Raw genomic sequence first — 20187 nt, forward strand, 5'->3', positions numbered from 1 at the left:
GCAGAACCCAATGAGGTTACAATTAAGTAAGCAATCTTGCTGGCTCTCATCACTCTCTGACCCAATAGACAGAGTGGAACTAATGCACACTAAGAGATTAGAACTCCTCCTCCATGATGTGTAGATGAGATGTAATTAAGGCTGTGCATGAGCCTTTCCTAACACTTACCAAAACAGAGGCTGGAGTTCAATTTCCTCCTCATTCCAAGTGAGGGATTTTATACATTTACCTTTAATAAATTGTCATATTGTCAGCATGCCAGCAGTTCTCTCCATAGGATTAGTGGCTCTCTGAGGGGACAGTGAGAGAAGAAACTCTCACTGAAACTGTGCTAAGCGTCAGATGAATGAGAACAGAAGGGAAACATGAATATGTAGAAGGAATCTAAATTCTCCAGCCCAACATTCCAGAATTTTCTCCAGTGGATGAAGTCCTCAGTTCCAGTACTGACTCAACAAACTGTTTCCAGATTTTACCTAATGCCTGTTGTTTGCTTATAATATTACTGAAATACCATTAGATATTAAAAACAAAATATTTTTCTAAAGATACATTCTAGAGAATATGTAGAAGTCAGTCCTATTTCTCCCATGTGGGCCATTTAAACTATACTTTACCTCTGGAGTTTAAGTATTCTTATAAACAAAGAATGATAAAACATTAGGCAAGTCTGAACATTTAAAAAATGTATACATTGAAACATGAGTAATAATGTACTCCGTCTGTTTTAAGAATTCATCCAGACTTGTAATTAAGAGAATATCTACACATTTTTGTCTATTTTCACTTTTGTGAGTAAGTTTTTTCTCCATTGTTGAATTTTTGTGGAAAATTTCAGAGAAAAGGGGCTAAAACATGCAAGCTGTCATTTTTGCAACAAAATGTCTTGTTGTCTCTGAACAGTAAGCCAACCATTTCCTCCATTAGCTTACCATACCTATTTGTTGTGGTAGCCCATAGCACTTCATATGCTCAGCTTTTTATTATTATCTTTTTATAGGACGAAAGTTCGGTGCAGTTACCTCACTGCACACATGGGCTGGCTTTTTATGTACTGCCATTCTGCCAGCCTGCATATAATAAATCTTGCGACAACAACAACAACAAAAATCAAAAAAGAGATTTATTTTACCACTGGTTTCTATTTCCAACCTTTCATCAAGACCAAGCACACTCAGAGATTACAGTACTGGACCTATAACAGTTCTGCAGATTCCCTTCATTTAGTTCAAATGAAAACATCCATCACTTCTGCAGAGACTACAGTATGTTTTTGTTTCTATTTTTGATAGCCCATGATTTCCTTTTACTACTCTACTAATATCTACAAACAGCTGCAGGAACAGCATAGTTTCTTAACTTGAAATAGTCTTCTGCTACTCCTTGTTATGGACTTGTTTGTCTCCTCATTATGGCTGGTAGCTACAGAGGCTAAAATGAGAAGAGCATTTTTTAAAAAAATGATATATTTGGATGTATAAGTTCTACTAATTAAAGTAATGTAAGCCAATCTTCTCTTCTCTTTCTAAATTTAGAGTATACTGCAGATAATTCACATAAGAAGAACCATAAAAGGTGACCAACAAGGAGTCAGAAAGTCCCCTCTTCTCAGTAGTTTATATCTGGCTTTTTGAGGAGGCATTGCTTGCAGTATTAAAGCTGTGACACTTGCTAATCTTGTTAAATAGTTCTATCAGAACTGAGTACTTGCCAACCTGAAGATAGAGCACAATGGGCTAATCAGGGAATTGCGTTACAATAATATACAACACCTAGTACGTATTATGCATTCATACAAAGTCTTAGGCTCATTATGTTCAAGACATACTTCATAAGCTATTTCAAACAAGATTTTTTTCCTGCCACTGAAGAATCAAATCCAAGAGCAAGCCATCATCTTTTGCATCTGTCTCTCTGATTAAAGAGACTCTGAGTGGTGGAGATATCAACATTGCCTAGTCTGAGGACAGCCAGACACCAAATTATTATACATAACTGTACTGTCCAGAATCAAATCTTTTCATCATATCAGAAGAGTGGAAACAGAAGACATGTAGTCAGCAGACGATTAGGAAGATACTGATTTAATGTTAATCTGACTGCAATGCAGTTGAGTTTCTATCTGTTGTCTCAGATTATCAGAGAGCTGTAATTTTTCCTTGGTCTTCATTCCTTGTTTGTTTCTTTGTTTACTCTTCAAAAAGGGCACATGGGTTACTTTCCAGTCAACTACAGATGTAATTTCTAAACTAGCTTTGAAAGTTTAATGAATCATCAAGCATTAGTCAACACAAATACATTATTATATTTCTATTCCTTGAAGCTTCCTAAGAAACACATTTTCTATCTTCCACTTCCCTCTATGTTCCTATCATTCTTCCTCCGTCTAGTTGTCATTATGGCATTGTCATTATGGCAAGGCAAATGGACCTAATTTCTTTCTTTCTCCATTAAGAAGAAAAACAGAAAGCTCCTTCTTTGCTGTAACTCATAAACACTCTATCTTTTTTTTTTTTTCCTCCTTCATTACTTAGAGCAACAGATACATCCCAGAGTCACTGGAAGTTATGGTCAGTTCTGTTCCTTCAAATATGTTTATATTAAGGACATATGTTGCTCTGAGAGAGCAGACAGAGAGGGGAAAAAATACGGCCCTATCAAAAATGTTTTTTGTGAGCTGTGTCTGTGCATCTCTTTCTACCTTATACATCGAACGTTCCTTGGTAAGAAATTCAGAGACAAGACTGGACATTTTTCTGGCTGTGAATTAAAACTGAGAAACAAGACTTTCTGAGCCAGAATCACCCAAAGGATAGGACCTTGTTATAAGGGGGGGGAAAAAAAGAAAAAAAAAAAAAAAAAAAAAAAAGACCCAGAAACCCAGAAACTCATATGGAAAGGAATCAAGAAGAACACAAACTCCCGGCAAATTCCAGCAAAATCCTGGAATTTGCTTTTGGTAAAAGAAAAAACAACTCACTAAGCTTCACATTGATAAGGCCTTTGATTTTGTCAAATTTGGCACTCTGTCATATGACAGAGGCAATGATACAAGTAGAGTTGATCTTGTCTTGGTACAGAAACACACACCAGAAGACTTCAAAGCATCTTTTGACCTTACTTTCCACAATGATGATTTACAATTCTCATAAAAATATTTAATGGACATCAACACAAAATAATCTCTGTGTTCTGTGACACAGTAACACAGATTTATTTATTTATAAAAAAAAAAAATATCAAAAAAACATGTAATTGTTGAGCATACCTCCTGAAAACAGAGGCTGAAAAGAAAGAGGAAGCAGGACCAGCTCATTGGCATCTCACTAGCTGTAAACAAATTGTTTGCTCTCTGGGAGGCAAACATTTTTCCTTTCACCTGTCTGGACAATGTTAGTCCCAGTGTTAAATTATTTTGCGGCTTGCAACCGTTGTCTACATATACATGTAAATAATATTTTGTGTAATGATAGAGAAAACTCAGTAGTGCTGGCCACTTTGCACTCCCTCCACAGCTGTCCCACCTATAAATAGCTATTCAGTTAGAGCAAGCCCTGAACCTGCCAAGCAAGAGATTAAGTCAAAAAGTCATTGACCAAAAGGCACCTTCTACAGGATTAATTATCTGATGCTTCCTCTAATTAGGTAGGCAAGATGACCACTGTGCAATCCTACAATCAAATCAGCAACACAAGTTTCCTGTATTTGATGAAGTTCCATCTCTTACAGTACTGGTGCTAACACTCAGATTGCTTTACAACAAGGATTTAGAGGATATTTTTTGTTTCCTTTGAAAACAAGGATAAGAAATGATAGAATAATAAAGGGATACAATAAAACTTTTTTTTTTTTCTTTCATATTTACCATGGACTTGGTATGTTATTTCTCTGAAATTATTTTCTCTTATTTGTATGTAGTGGAAGACCGTGTTCAAATCTTTCCCTTGTTCAAAATTTGAGATGCTCTATTAAAGGGAAACAGTGTTACAACAGCAGACTGGGAGTTAGGACAGGCATGTGTTGTCAAAGAAAGCAAGCAAAGAGGCTTTGACTAAGCAGTTTGGTAGAAGGACATGGTAGAAAGTTGGTAGAAGGACCTAGACTTCTTAACGGTGTTTATGAGGGGGAGGGCAGAGATGCTACAGCTTCATTAAATTCCTTGAAAAGTTGCTCTCAAATTGTCAACTGATCTGTGCACCCAAAATTAGCTGAAAATGACCAATCTGATATATTTTGAATGTGAAGCCTTCAACATTCAACCAAGACCTCAAGTAAGCTGTTGTCACAATCACTGGACAAGTTCCAAATCAATAGCAGTTGTGAAGTAACTCAGAGATGGTGGGTTCAACTTTCACTGAACAAAGTTCCTACAAAATACAGGGATAACAGCCAAACTGTTTCTATGCAAGTCCTCATTGGGATTATCACTTAAGTTCTTCCTGATCAGTTGTATGATGTACGTTAGAAATTATTGCCTTCCACCAGTATAATTTTTATCTTTATTGTGTAAATTTTTCAAACAAGTAATTTGTTCCTACAAGTTTTATGTAATCTCAGTCAGATGCTAGAGAGAATTAACAAAGAATTATTAGTCTTGGGAAAAATTACAAATCCTTCCCATCTAGAATCAGGATTTTTCTTTAATTCTAACACAACAATTATTAACAAATTATATAACTAATTTAATTGCACTGTAAGCGATTCACCTGTGGCACTTCTTGTTTCTAACCCAAAGTTTTAAATATTTTCTGGTGATGAGCACTGTGACTGTATTAGCAAAGCAAAACAAACTACTAAGGCTCTCAGCTATGAAGCAGAAGAATAAACAACACGTTGTAGAAGATGAATACAAATGGATAAAAGTTTTCAAGGGTCATCTATATTTCCACTGAAAGGCTTACTGTCTACTTGAATCCCTCTTACACTTACTAAAGACACTTTTTACCACTTACAACTATTTATTATTTATATAGATTTTATAGCCAGGCCAACATCTTTTTTTTTTTAAGCAAACTATTAAAAACAGTGGAGCAGGATGAATTCTACAGACTCCACAGCCCTGCATAAAACAGGGTCAAAACACTTCAACAGTTTTTAGAATACAATGCATTTGTCAGTGTACTACTTTTTGCCTCTCAAGCAGGATCCAAGCTGTTTCCCACAGATTCTCCTGGGTGGCCTAATTGCTTTTCTTTCCTTCATAAAGCAGAAAACAAAGTCAGTCTAACCATCAAATCTGATTAGTGATGAAAACAATTTCCAGATATAGTCAAGATATATTGATGCTACCTATTCCTTCTTATACAATCCTAAAATTAGATTATTTATTCTAATGGAAAGTGTCTAAAATCATTTTGAGAAATAGATTTATGTCCGTAGCAAAAGGATCTGTCAGAAATTTTCTACCCAGCAATTGCATCACACATTTCAAGAATCTATGTAAGAACCAGTTAGGACATCAAATGAATCCTGATTTTAGTATCACCTTCACTCATACCAAACAGAACTGAACGCACATTGTTCAGAATATGAACCACGTGGTATCTCAGCATTCATCAACCTTCATCCCTGAAAAGCTTTAGGGACAACTAAGAGGGGCTTACTTACTGACCTTAACAGAATATTACCAAAGAAAATACTTCTAGAAGAAATACTGAAGTTTTTTGCTAAAACCAAATCTTCAAGTGATTCATGTTCTCTCTAAGACAAGACTGCTTCAAAAACAAATGGAAAATCCCTCCCCTCAGAAATTCAGAAATAACCTTCATTAAGTTCTATAAGAATAGCTGAAACTCATGCTTTTATTTGAGGTAATTTAATACTAATACGAAGGGGTTTGAAATTTTATTAAGTTTTTGTTTCAGAACACTTACACACAGCTTTACAGACTACACACGAACTACAAGGGCAAATATTTTTCAACTACATAGCTATGCTCCCCAGAACACAGATGTAGTTCATAACAGCCTAAGATGTAGTTCATACCAGCCTAACAGCTAAGGTTTCTTGAAATGTTTTTAGCACAATCACCATCCTTAGAAATTATTAAGGATAAAACATTTCAAAAGCCTTGCCTATGGGAGCACCATAGCGATTTGTTCTTTCCTCTCACTTCTGAGCATTGCTAAACCATCAGTGTGAGCTCACAATCTCATTTATTCCTCTGTCACAAATAGCATAATGGAAAATTAAATGACATTTTGTTCTGGCTGCCAGGCTTCCTCCTATTGCTTCTTCAGGACCAAGTTAATAGTTAGGAAAAAATGAATTTATGTGGGAGTGTAGATATGCAAGATCCATCTCAAAGAACTGCAGCTGAAGAGATGTAGCCTTCATTTCTTTCACAAGTAGCCTCTTCATATTTGAGTTTCGTTGTTCAACTACTGTAAAATTCTAATCAGAAAGTGAGTACTAGTTCACAAACCAAGTATTAGAACAGGCTAGGGGACTGCTACAGTACCATACTATGTCACTAGCTCCATGCTGTAATTTAAATATCTAAAAAAGCATATCACAAGGTGCTAAAAGAGTTTAAAAAAATAGAAGTCACAATCTCCAAAACCTTCCAGAAAGAAACATGACTCTAACAAGTAGATACTACATAATATTTTGCCCAGTTATTCAAGCTGGAAAAAGTTTTCTCGTGAGTCTTTCCAACATAGACTTCAGAGGTGCTCAGAAACATGTACCATGTTTCTTCTTTACATCTCAAAATAAAAAAGGTCGGATGTCTCCCAACTCAAAGTAGAGGCAAAAACAAAAATGTGCGTGTGTCACAAACTAAACACCTTCGGGATTTAATCTCTGAACTTCTCACAGTGTAAGAGCTTGATCTGATATCATTCAGAGTGCTTCTTTTCAATATGTCTTGGTGCAGCTCAGCTATTGCATCGTTTTGCATAAGCAAACATATTCAGAGTGGTATTTTATTTTATCTTTTAAGATAATCTTCCTCACAGAAAGCGTTGACTTTGTTAGGAAGACTTTGATTTGAGCAGCCATAAAGTTGTCCTGGCTGTAATGGGAAAAACGTGAACAGAAAATGTTTGCTAAAACACTGATAGAAGAAAATACCTGCCAGCCTGGGAACTTGGAGCATCCCTGAGCAGCACAGCTGGCCCCTTTGAAGTACAACTGGATACCTAACAACCAGAGATATCCTGAGGATATCATCAAGAAGGGCAAAACCAAGGAACTGTAACAGCAGTGTATCATCTGAAAAGGTGAAAATAGCCTGGAAAAGGAAAGTTTCGAGAGAATAGGAAACATCATTGTCTACTTGTTGACTAAGGCAAAACAGAAATTAGCAGTATCTATCGGCTGCTCTAAGACATAATGTCCTATGTCCTCTTATGTCTCTTAGAAGAATGACTGCTTTTCTATCAAAAAATGGAGCCAGCCTCTGAGAGCTTCCTGTGTTGCATGAACTCCTTTTCATACAGAATTTCCTAAACAAATTGAACCTTCGCTGGGGATACCTGGCTAACTCCAAACTCCATTACATGGATCATCTTCAAGGTGAGGCTTTGGTCATTATTTTGTTGGGCTCAATCCTGGGACCACTTCTGGTGGTTGTTTTCTTCTGATATACGTGTAGGTTTTCTTAATTTGAACATTTTTAGGTCATTTTGATCCCCCACTTCTGGCATCTGTTTGATGCACTTGGTACAGGCAATCTTATGAAATACATGCACACACACACACACACATATATTAACTGTAACAATTATAATCTTGATAAGAATGAACTATCATAAGTATATTCAATCTTATACATTTGTAATCCATAAGTACACTGCCATAGTACAAGTCCATTGACCCTATAATATTAATCCTCATTTATTGCTATATACTGATTCTGATTTTTGCTACCCCTAATTGCCTTTGTACCACCTCTAATTGCTGCTGCTATTAATTAGTGCTCTTTCCTCAATATATACTACATATATGCACATATATGTGTGTGTATATATACAAATATATTCACATATTTTCTTACTATTAATATCTGCAATAGCTTGTTATTCTTGACTTTTTAATCATAATATATTTTCCAGTGGTGTTTTGTGGTAGTTTCTAATAAACAGATATTTTAGATTATAAAACCTCCATATCCTTGTAAATTATGGAATCCTACAACCCCACTGTTGTGAACTCTATAGACCTGCAGGCCATGTAACATTTTAGATCATGACAGACATCTTGGCTTTAACCTTGGTTCTTAGTGCTGACAGATTTCCCACTCCCACTTTTCTACTGAAAACATCCATCAGCACTTTCAAAGAAACAAATATAAATGCAGAATTGGAGTTATTCTGGTAAGTCCAGTCAAATTTGCGTTGAGGATTTTAGAGGATTTGAGGTTGGGTCAAGTTACATTTTTAGAATGTTTTTCAAATCAAAATTCCCATCAATTTGAAAGCATATTCAATATTTGCTGTGTTACAAGAACAAGGATATCCTTCCTCCCTTTCCACCTCTGAAGTATAAAAGCTGGAAATATAGAAGGCCATTTACAAGAAAACCATCCTAATTTTAGCTGTGTTGTCTGGATCAAATATCTTCAAGGCTTAAATTACAGAAAACATATTGCTAACAAGAAAAAAATATAAATCCTAGTACTATAAGACCAGTCATGCTTACACTCTTTCATTAGGAAAAGAGGGCTACATTCAGACTCAGAATAATATTCACACAGCTTTTCAGATAAATTAAGACAAACTAATGTTTCAGTTCTTGCAAATGAAGCAATTTCAGTACATTTGCTACTTTGAAATTGAACTACCATACAAACCACAAATCTTAATAGCCATTAGCTACTGTGAAGCTCATTAAGATATCAGATACTTGCTGCATGGCCACATAGTTTTTCCCCAACATCTACTAATTTTAATGAAAAATTGTTCTTCATGATACAGATTTGTAGGTGAAGCAGTTCTCTACTCCATCTCAGAACATTTCTACATCTAGTGTTCACATCATTAAAAAGACAACAGTCAAACTAGTGACCAGTTACCAAAATACACTCGTGCTGGAGGTTCTCCATCTAGTGGCTAATTTCACTAGGTTTTGATTTTCACTCAATTACATCAGTGCAACACCAATTAAAACACTAAAATCTGTTCATCATTATTGAATATTAGAAAGACTACAGTGTACCAATAGGTAGTCTACTGAACTATTACCTTTAAAGGCATTGATAGGATGAGATGATACCTAGCCCTAGCACATAAACCCAATATTTTTGTTCAGAAAATGAAGTGTGCAATTTAACACTATCCTCAGTCTACAGTTCTCTTTCTCTCTTCCTTATTTTTTTTTTTTTTAAAAAGCAGTATAATTTGAGATTCCAAATATATTTATACATGAATGATACAGAATTACTCTTAAAAACTGGTAGAATCAACTGGAAGTCACCCTATTCACCCTATTTCTACATCATTTATCTGAAGGTTGAATTCCGGGAAAAAACAGGAATCTGTTCTTCGGCATCAAAGCTAAGACCCTTAGTCTTTAATAGGGTCAATAATAAAAACAAATTAAGATTATTAACACAGCTCATACTTGTTTTTAAATGTAGAGAAAATGCACAAGTTTGAATTAGAAATAGCTTTCAGTCATGGCACTAGCTAGGCACAGACTTGGAGCCAACAGCCAAGCATTTCCTATTCAATTCTTTCTTGATCAAGGAAATAGGATTTATGTCCTATTTACTTTACAAAAGAAGAACAATAATGTGTACCAATGTTTCCTTCTAAGATCCACACTGACACACCTACACTAACTGAAGCCAAAAAGATGTTAACATTGTACGATATTTATAGTTCCAACACCAGTGGGAAAGAGTCTTAGAGATGAAACTATATACCTGGATCTGGGAGTGAGTATTGCTATCAAAATTTCAAGGGCAAGACATTAATGTCCGACTTTCAGTTAAAAATTAGGTTTAAAGCTATGTTAAAGTCTCATTTGAGTATTTGAGCTTTTTTTTTTTTTCCACTTGGATGATAAAGAAACAAATGAAAACCTACTCTTCATAAAATCATGTAAAATTATAGCACTTTCCATGAAATACAGTAATAAAGAAGTAACAATGACAGATGGAATCAACCTTTTTTCACACAAAATGAGACCTCTCCATTGTGTAATTACAGAAGGGTTATGATGTGAAACAGGACTTACAGCCTCCTTGTATCTGATTGAGTCTCCTGTAGTCTTAAGCCCAGCTGTGCAGACCCACATAGACCCATATTTCATACAGAAATATTTTCAACATAAAAAAAAAAAAAAAGATTACACAAAAAATAATCAGAAATACATATTACATTACCTTTTCTTTATTCCTTTCCAAATGGCAGGGAAATACTTCAAACACTTTTGAAGCAATGTAAAGAAAAGTATGGATAGCAAAAAATGTACAAAAAACCCTATTAGACCTATTCTGAATGATCAAATTTATAGGACTTTTTTCGTGATGAGAAGTTACGTAGAGTGACTATGAGGCATCAAAGAGTAAACATTGACATACCAGCTCAGCTTCTGCTTTTCATATTAGAACTATAAGGTAACTTTCTTTTTTTTTTTTTTTTAATAACCTTGTGCTCCCATACTGCAGTTAAACCTATATTAATATGGGGAAGAACACCATCCTTCAAAAATATAGACCAAGATTCAGCTAAAAATGTAATACTTGGTCTAGATAGCACAACGGAAATGTTGACTAATGAATCCCGTTTGCATCTCTGTGGGGCAAGTATAGAATTATTGCTATTCCACACTTTACTGGACATTCAGCACTATCACATCTACTTTTAAACTATTTGGGTCTATTCTTCAGGTTACTAATATTCTGTGCAAGCTGATATGATAAACTGATGCAAAAGGTGGGGGGGAAGAGGGGGAAGAATGAGAAAACAAACTTAAGACCCATGATTTTTAAAATCCAATAATCATAAAAAAACATTCCTCTGACTTTCTGAAAGAAAAGATGAGCACATCTAGAAGAACTACCTTAAACGCTGTTCTACTCACCAAAATGAAGCCTCAGGCAAGCAAGAACACCCTATTAGCATTTTCCAAATACCACGCAGCACAATCCAGTTAGTTACATGATGTTCCTTAAGTTTCTCTAAAAAATACAGGAATCTTTGAAACAAGCTTTGAAGCTTAATCTATTACCCATCTGTTATGAAAAGCTGTATTTTTCTCAGCATTCTATGACATAAAATCATTCCACAAAGTATATGCAATTTACATCTCTGCAAAAGCGCTGTGAAGTATGTGCTACAATTACTATGCATTTTCATAGATTACATACATCTGTGTGAAAAGGGGGCAAAAGTTAAAATACAATTAGAGAACTATAATCAAGAGCATGAAAAATAAGTGAGATAAGTTAGCAAAGGCAAATTAAGTTAAAATTTCTGTACAATGTATTAAGTTTACTTATTTGCTATCATAAATTCATACATATAGTAGTTGCTTCCTTTTCTTCATAGAGAACTTAGAAATTTAACTAAGAGCAATAGGATGTGATTGGAAAAAATGGAAGAGTGACTACCTCACTGATTAAATTGTATTTAGAAATCAAAGTGTGATTAAATTGTAACATCACACAGATGCAAAGCCAAACATATAAGGAAACACCAACTTAACATTACATGCTAAATAGAACATTTACTAATATACATCTTCACTGATTCTTGCTCATCAGTGCTGTAAGAATTACACTTTGCAACTTCACATTGTGTTTTTCAGCATTAATAAAATGACTATCACATGTTATTGTGCTGTGTAAAGATCAGAATAACCTTCCACTGATATCAGTAAAGCTTCTCCAGACACTAAGATAAGAAACTGTGAGTACAGTTAACGACCACCATTGTGAGAATCATAGCAAAGCAAAACCAAAAACAAACAAAAGACATCTCCAAAGTCTTCACAATACTGCTCCCCCTTAACGGACACATTAGCCTAAATATTGCTGTTACAAATCCCACATGTATTCCAGTGGCTACCCTCTATCCCTGTTCTAGATGGCCTTTTAATGCATATGAAATCCGAGACAGCTTTCCCTTAGTAGGTACCACATTCTTGCTCTGAAGGTAGCAATTTTGTACCTGTTAGCCAGTGAATTAAACATAGTCCCTTCCTGAATCTATATGCAGAAACTCTCAAGCTTTAAATACAGACAGTACAGAAACTAACTCACTGTCTAGTGCAATTTTTTGCATGAAACAGAGTCCAGGCACCACTGCCACTTGATGCCCCTTGGCATCACTCTACAGGATACTGTTATACCTGTCCCTCCATTACTTTTGATAGCAGAACCATAACCTTATCACACCAGCTATATTAAACTGGGGAAGCATATAGAGGTGGGTAATAGGAGAGTGACTCCTCAACACGTACAAGTGCTCTCAGAAGTGTATTTCAGGCCACTATGCTCAAGCACCCCCCGAAGCAAGTCTCTGAGGCTTTGTGATCTGGCAATATTACACAGGAAATACCACCAGCCAGGTTCCCACCTACTGAAAACACCCTAGACTAGCATGCTGCACATTATCGACAAGTGAGCTTTCCTATCAGGGTCATATAATTAACTACATGTTTATTTCTGACATATATATGTCATATATATGAATATATATATATATATTTAGAAATATGTATTAGTACAACATTACAAGCTGAACTTCCGGTAGTGAGGACTCTCTGGAAATGTTCAACATGATGGCCTTTTCAGAAACTTCTTCCTGAAGAAAAGTGGGAGTAGGGAGGAAGCAACTGCATGGTTCTTTTCCTCCTTAACCTGTCAACAAAATTAAATTCAGCTCCCACCTCCTCCAAGCCCTTTCAGGAACTAAAATCATTTCCTTTGCTATTACTACTGGGACCCTGCCAATGGAAACCAACTGGATTTTCCCCTCTCCTACCTTTCTCCAGTACAGGGAGAGGCAAAAAGTGAGTTGTATTCCCTTATCTTGAAAATAAGAGTCTTCCTTTTTCCTCAGCAAAGCAGTTACTAAACCTCAATAACTTCCTTAAACATTTTAAGCCCATTTATTTTTTTCCTTTTCAGAAGTTCTTTCTCGAGCTTGGAAGTTCTCCCAGATTGTTTTTGTTTCCAGTGTGTAAAATATTCTCTACTGTCAATAAGAAAGAGTTATATCAATTAAAAAATGAACAAACAAACAAACAAACAAAAACCACAAGCACTAGATGGTGGCCTATGAGCACTTTCATATGATCTTATTGGTGGTTTAATGGCAAGAAGGAGTTGCTTCACACATGGAAAAGCACTTATGTATCTTCGTCTGTGGAATAATCCTCAACTTTCAGCTTAAAAATATTTTAAAACCTCCGATGAGATGTTGGACTATTGACAGTTTCACAAGTAGTCCTGAAAATAACTCTACTTATATTAGAATATAGCAAAGTCCTTACAATAGGTAGGTTATATTGATCCACAGGGGATCATCAAGTACTGCTAAAATTCATGGACGATTACCTACTTTTTAAATAAAAGCTACAGTACTGAGAGAAGAATATAGATAATATTTATGCCAATGTAAAAACAACCTTCAGCTGATGTGCATCAGGAATAAAGAAATACAATGGGAAGGAGCGCTAGGAAGACAAGCACAGCATTTCTGGAAACAGGTTTCATACAGAGCCAACAGCTCCAAGCTCAAAAGCAGAGCTACAAATTACTTCCTGCCAATGTGCTGAAACAGTTCTTAGCAGAAGCATTTTTAAGACCAATCAATTCATATGGATGACTGAACACCAGCAAGTACAAAGAAAAAGTCATTTATGTTCTCTGAAACTACAAAAAGATAGAAATGAAACAGTCACAACCAAAAAAAAAAAACATTCTGACTCGGTCTGAGTAATATTAATGTTATCTCTATTGCCAAAATAAAATGTGAATGTGTGTATGTACACCTACATATATATGTATGGAAAAATGGAAATACTTTAATTGGAAATTATAATCTGAAATTGTATTAGAAAAGTGTATTGTGGTTGATTTATTTGTCATTAATTATAGATATGATCTTTTAGTTTTGGATGGTATTCCTTAACAACAGAGAAGATGAAGAATCTGGAAATATGATTATTTTATTTTGCACCAGAAATTCAGTACCTATATTTTATATCCCTAGGCATTCTATGCAGCAAAGTTTAGAATGAGTTGAAAGTAACCAAAGACAAAGTAATGACAATAAAATTTTGGTCAGTCTTCCAAAACTGGCTTGCCTTGTGACTCACTCAATCATGTCAACAGACCATCATGATAGGCAAGTTACCCCCAAATTACACAAAGTTTTAAAACACCATTTGAAATAGTGAGCTCATGGTGAAAGTATGTTTTTGAGTGCCATATCTGAATACTTACACAATCAACTGCATAAACAAATGTCTTTCTCTTTCTCTCCAACTGATTTAAATTAACTAACACTACTTTCCAAGGTAAAAATGAGACTTATTGCCTCCTTACCAGGAAAAATATCTGCCTTGACAGCAAATAAGTTACTTGAGCGAAAAAATTATGGATATCAAGATTTCTTTACAGGTTTATAAAGTTATGATCTTTGCTGACAACCATTCAGCATTTTAGCAGAAAATTATTTTGCACCAAGCATTCACTGAGTCCAACTTAATATAATTTTTTCCAGCTGAAGTGCAGGGACTTTGGCTTATCTTAGTCTTTCAAAGAAAATTTATTAAGTGCTCACATTGCAACATTTTGAACTAAACATGGATAATGGGTTCGGTTTCCAAATGCCATGTTATTACTACAGTAGTTTTGCTTCTACTTAAAACTGACTCCAACTCTTTTCAGATGAATGTGATAAAGACAAACTATAAGAAAAGGCTGTGACACTCTCTGAATTACGCTAACATAATTTGACTACTACTTAATTCCAAAAGCAAAAATCCAGCTCTTCATAGTTAAACATAATAGACTTAATACACATTTTAAAAATAATTTGAAATGACACTCCCTTAGCCTTACAGTAAGATGTGCAAATCCTGTTAAATATATACACTGTCATAATATGTTTATCTAATGGCATTTAAAAAAAATAATGAAACTAAAATATTTCCAGGCAACTTACGTCATTCTTTTTTTTTTTTTTTCCCCTCCAATATGACCCCTTAACACAGTAACTAAATAGCCTTCCTAGAAAGCATCATAACATTTTCTGATGTCTTGCATCATCATTTCTTTTGTTAAGGGCCTGAACATTTGGTTTCTTCTGAAAGTTCTCACTGGGAGAGTAGTGCAACACAGGTGGTGGAATCTCTCCGTGCATACTTTGAAGACTTGTCTAACAAAGCTGTGACTCACCAGCCCCAGGACCAGCATTAGCTTCACTCTCTTGAGGAGGCTAGACTGTTCCACTCCACACTTCCACGAATCTCCTTCCACCCCAACTGTACAGAGCACAGAAAGAAGAAAGAAGATGTCACATCTGATTCTGACTTACAAAGCTGCTATTGAGAGACAAGGGTGTAGTATCTCAGTTCAGTCAATCTCTGCTATCCACTGGGAGATGGATGCAGGCGTACAGGGTATGAGTAGACTTTTCTGCCTCTAATAGGCTTTGGATGCCTGCAAGTCTTCATGCTGGATGATTACACAGAACCTTGAGGTCTTTCCCTATTCCAGACCACAGGGACATTTAAACATCAATGTTCCCTTTCATCCTTTTTTTTTTTTTTTCCCCTCCTGGTGATGGCTGACATGTATTCAGCCCTTGTGACATAACGCAGTCCTTTCTGGAACTAGAAGTCTGCTACTTTCCCAGATTGTTTTATCTTTACTGCTTAGTTTCTCTAACAAATTTGTCTTATCCAGTTCCAGAAAAAAATCATTCATTGTAAGCACAAAGAAAAACTGACCATATTTACAGATTTATAGAATCACTTAGGTTGGAAAAGACCTCCAAGATCATCAGATCCAACTATTAACATGCCACTGCCAGATCTACCACTAAACCATGTCCCCAAGCACCAACCATATCTACACGTCTTTTGAATACCTCCAGTGAAGAAATTTCTCCTAATATCCAACCTAAACCTCCTGTGGTGCAACTTGAGGTAATTTCCTCTTATCCTATCACTTGTTCCTTGGGAGAAGAGACTTACCCCCACTTTCCTACAACCTCCTTTGAGGTAGCTGGAGGGAGCGCTGAAGTGCCTCCTGAACCTCTACTGTAGGCTACAAAAACCCAGCTCCCTCAGCTGCTCCTCATGAGACTTGTTCTCGAGACCTTTCATCAGCTTCGCTGCCCTTCTTTGGACACAAACTTTGTTATAAAACAGAACTAATTTCTCCCGTTACAAGAAGAGCCTGTCAAAGATAGTGAATTTACAAGACAAAAAAAAAAAAGGGCAATTTCACAGTGATAGCTGCCAAGTTCTCAAGTGTTTTATGAAGAAGACTATTTTGAGAGTTCCAGGGAAATTTGTCTGCACCACAGAGCTTGAAGATTGTTAGTATCATTACTAAGCCTTACTTTTTAAAATGTATTTATTTTATTTTTAGGAACTTGAAGCTATCTTTCTGCTCCATAGCTGAAATATGCTGACCACCCATATGGGCAAGTAGGATAATGACCTATATTTAAACAGAAAATTTCCCAGGTGTACCTAGCATAAGACATCTACATTTGCACCCAAAAGTCTGTTTCTCAGAACCTAGCACTCTAATGCGGCCCAAAAATTAATCTTTATTTTAGCTTTATTAGCCAAGAGAACAGTCTCAGTTCTAGCTCTGCTTCCTGTTTTGTTACCTAGTTACCCAAGGCTACAGCCACAACTGCACCATTCAAAACTCACGCCATAGACGTAATGATAAATAGTCCTTCATGTGTCACTCCATCCAGCACTGCAAAACTAGAGTGATTCCTACGAGGCAAAAGGCAGGATGTTATTCTTGCATAAGGATAAGCTAGAATATACATTATGCCTATATACAACTGGCCACGTAGGTGGCAACAACTACAAAAAAAGCCTTATAATAAATGTTCTACATTTATATAGCACTTTCATTCTTCCACTGATACCAAATCAGCCTACTACAGATAAAAGTAACACTTAACAGATGAAGAATCTGGGAAATAGATTGGCTTGTCTAAAGTGAAAGATCAGGACAAATGGGAAAATCTGGAGTCAGAGTCTGTATCTTTTGAATCTTAACACAGAACTCCTGCTCTACCCACTATGTTAGGCTTACTATGCCTATCTATCTCATTCCCCCTCAGCTATGAGCAACCAAGCACATATGAGTGGACCCAGTGATCTTCATGGAGACACATCTATAGCTTCAAAAATGCTACAAGTATGGCAAACTCAGATTTTTCCTGCTTCAGCTATGGCTAACAAATATATGAAATTAAACAAGCATGGGCTGTGTGCGTCTAGAATTTCTCTGAGACATTGTAAGACATATTACACATCTGCTTCTGCTGTGCAGCAGATGCTTGATTTGAATTGAGACTAGGGCTTAATTGCCCAGTCTCAGAACGGCAATTCAGAATTTGTACTTTACAGGCACACTGATTCGAATTCTGGCTATTATTCACGGAGCACAACAAACTTGAAACAATGGATTCCTTTGAAGCCAAAGTTGGGCTTCATATGTCTACACGTAAAGTCCATCCACACAGACACAAAGAATGTGCAATGTGTTTTAACTACAGCTTCCATTATTTCGATCTCTGACTATTGCTCTATTTTGGGTTACAATGCACATAGTAAAATGGAGCTCTGCCTTTCAAATAGCAAGAGATGAATATGATCCCAACAAAGCAAGCAAGAACATTTCCACCCTTAAGAGAGTCATGTCTTGGTCCTTAATCACAGATGGACTAGTTAACATTAGAGCTGACACAAGTCAGTAAGCAAACATTGCAAAGGGAGCACATGTCCAGCATGGTGCAGAGCTGATCTTGTTAACAACATTTTCCAAAAGCAGAAGGATGGCTGTGGGGCTAGGTACTTGGACACGTGTAAGGAGATCCTGAGGCAGAGCCCTGGACTCAAAGCTCAACACCAAACAGAGCGACAGCTTTTTACAATTTCCTTGTTCATAGTCCATGCACACCAGCTACGGGTTGACTAAGGAAACACCTGTTCTGGATCAAAGCCAAGGGGGAAGAGCCTCCCTGTCAGGCTCATTATCAGTTCCCCAACCCACTACAAACAGACAAGGGTTTCCAAGAAAATTTATTCACAAGATAACAAGAACTTACTGACTGGTGCCACAAACAACATACAGACAACACTTTACAGCTTCTTATATCTATAAAAAGCAAACAAACAAACAAACAAAAAAACCCTTGTAATATCTGACCAAGTTGTCTGTTTACGTATAACGTCCTCCATAATCATATTTTCTCATCTGGAAATGGCTTTAGTCTAGTATCTCTCCTTCAGTTTGTTGTTACCTGTGATATTTTCACTTTCTGCTTCTGCATAAGTGCATCTGCTCATCCATTACCCATGGCAATTCAGAGCTGTAATTGCAATAGTTACAAAGGGAAACATATAAACTGATTAGAAATATGCAAGTCCTTGCTCTTGGTAACAGATAGGTGTTTGTTTCTAATTACTTGGCTTAGTTAAATGAATCTTGACAGCATTTTTTTCTTACATGTAGCTGACTCATCTTTATTAGAGTGATGCGTCTCATCAAGGATGGTCAAAACCTTCAGGATTTTGAATTCATTAAAAAAACAAAAAACAAAAACAAACAAGCAAACAAAAAACAACACCCATGTATTCAAATTAGTCAGATTTCTGGATGTTGTCAGAGCTCTTGCATCATCAGTATATTTCTCTAGAAATCCTAGGTATGTCTCTCCCACAGAGCAGCATAAATATTTTTTAATTTCATCCATTTGTAATCCAAGTCGAAGCCCAGTGTAGCATATGAAACACTACTGATCTCAACTTTACTTTTAACTTTCCCCATCTATGCAATGGAGGTATGCACAAATCAGTTAACAGTTTTCCATACAGTGGCGATACGTTGCACAGTTGTGAATAAAAAGCCATGGCTCCTGGCTGTTACATTTAATTTGAATAGAACACAGTGCATCTCCTCCAGATTTTTCTACCTTACTTCACAATAGTTGTTAAAGTTGGTTAACTCACCTGTCGTTGAATTTCAACAATGGGTAAACTACACATTGGCTAAGTCAGAATAACTAACTTCAGCTGCATAACAACTCCTACATTTTCTTCCTTGTCTAGTAAATAGATTTTCATGAAGACATGAATTTGCTGAAATCTAAAAGCACCATAGAACAATACAGACAGAATAGCAAGGAGTTGGCGACAAGCACTCTAAAAATTTAGACCACCCTTCCATGACAGCTTTTTAATTATTGGAATGTTGTTTGCCATTAACCAAACCACAAGAAACTTGAACAATCACTAAGTACTTCCAGTAGCAATTCAGTGTAAGAGGTATTTACCAATAAAACTTTGTCTGATGTAATATCACTTGGAACATAACAAGAGAATACTTCTGAATTGTAATAAGATCACTTATACTGCATTTTTTCCTAAGATATGCAAAAAGGGATTGCAATAAAATAAGTAGCATCAAAAATGCAAGGGATAATAAAATGTTTGTGAAATTCTGCAGAAAGAAAAAGTTATTCCTGCAATGCAGATGGCACAGCTTCAAGATATTCCTTGGTAAGTCAGAGGATTTTCCAGAAGAACATTCAAATGTGTAGTGATACAAAACATGAAAAAAATACACAGTAAACATTACTAGGAAGTAACGGTATTTAAGCAGAGAACAGATTACTACTGTAATATTATTTGTTAAACTTAATTTTCTTCTGAACATATTTTATTTTACTAATGAAGATCAAATTTCTTTATAGCATCACTGTTCTCTTGTTAATGATAGAGATCTGAAATCCAAGAACAGACACACAATAGGGTCAAAACATGTGAAAAAAAGTGTTCCAGGGAGATTCATGCGGTCACTGGCAAATGGAAAAATAGGAGAATCCCAATTTCTCCTGTAAAGCAGATTAAGTATTAAAGCACCGAATCCAAAGCCAAAAGCCAAGTATCTTCAGAAATAAGTATTTCTGGAATTAAAATAACAAGGACTGGTTTAATTTCTGTAGTACTTAATGGTGGGGGGGTTG

Source organism: Anas acuta, chromosome 11, assembly GCF_963932015.1.
Source record: "Anas acuta chromosome 11, bAnaAcu1.1, whole genome shotgun sequence".
Taxonomy (NCBI): Eukaryota; Metazoa; Chordata; class Aves; order Anseriformes; family Anatidae; genus Anas; species Anas acuta.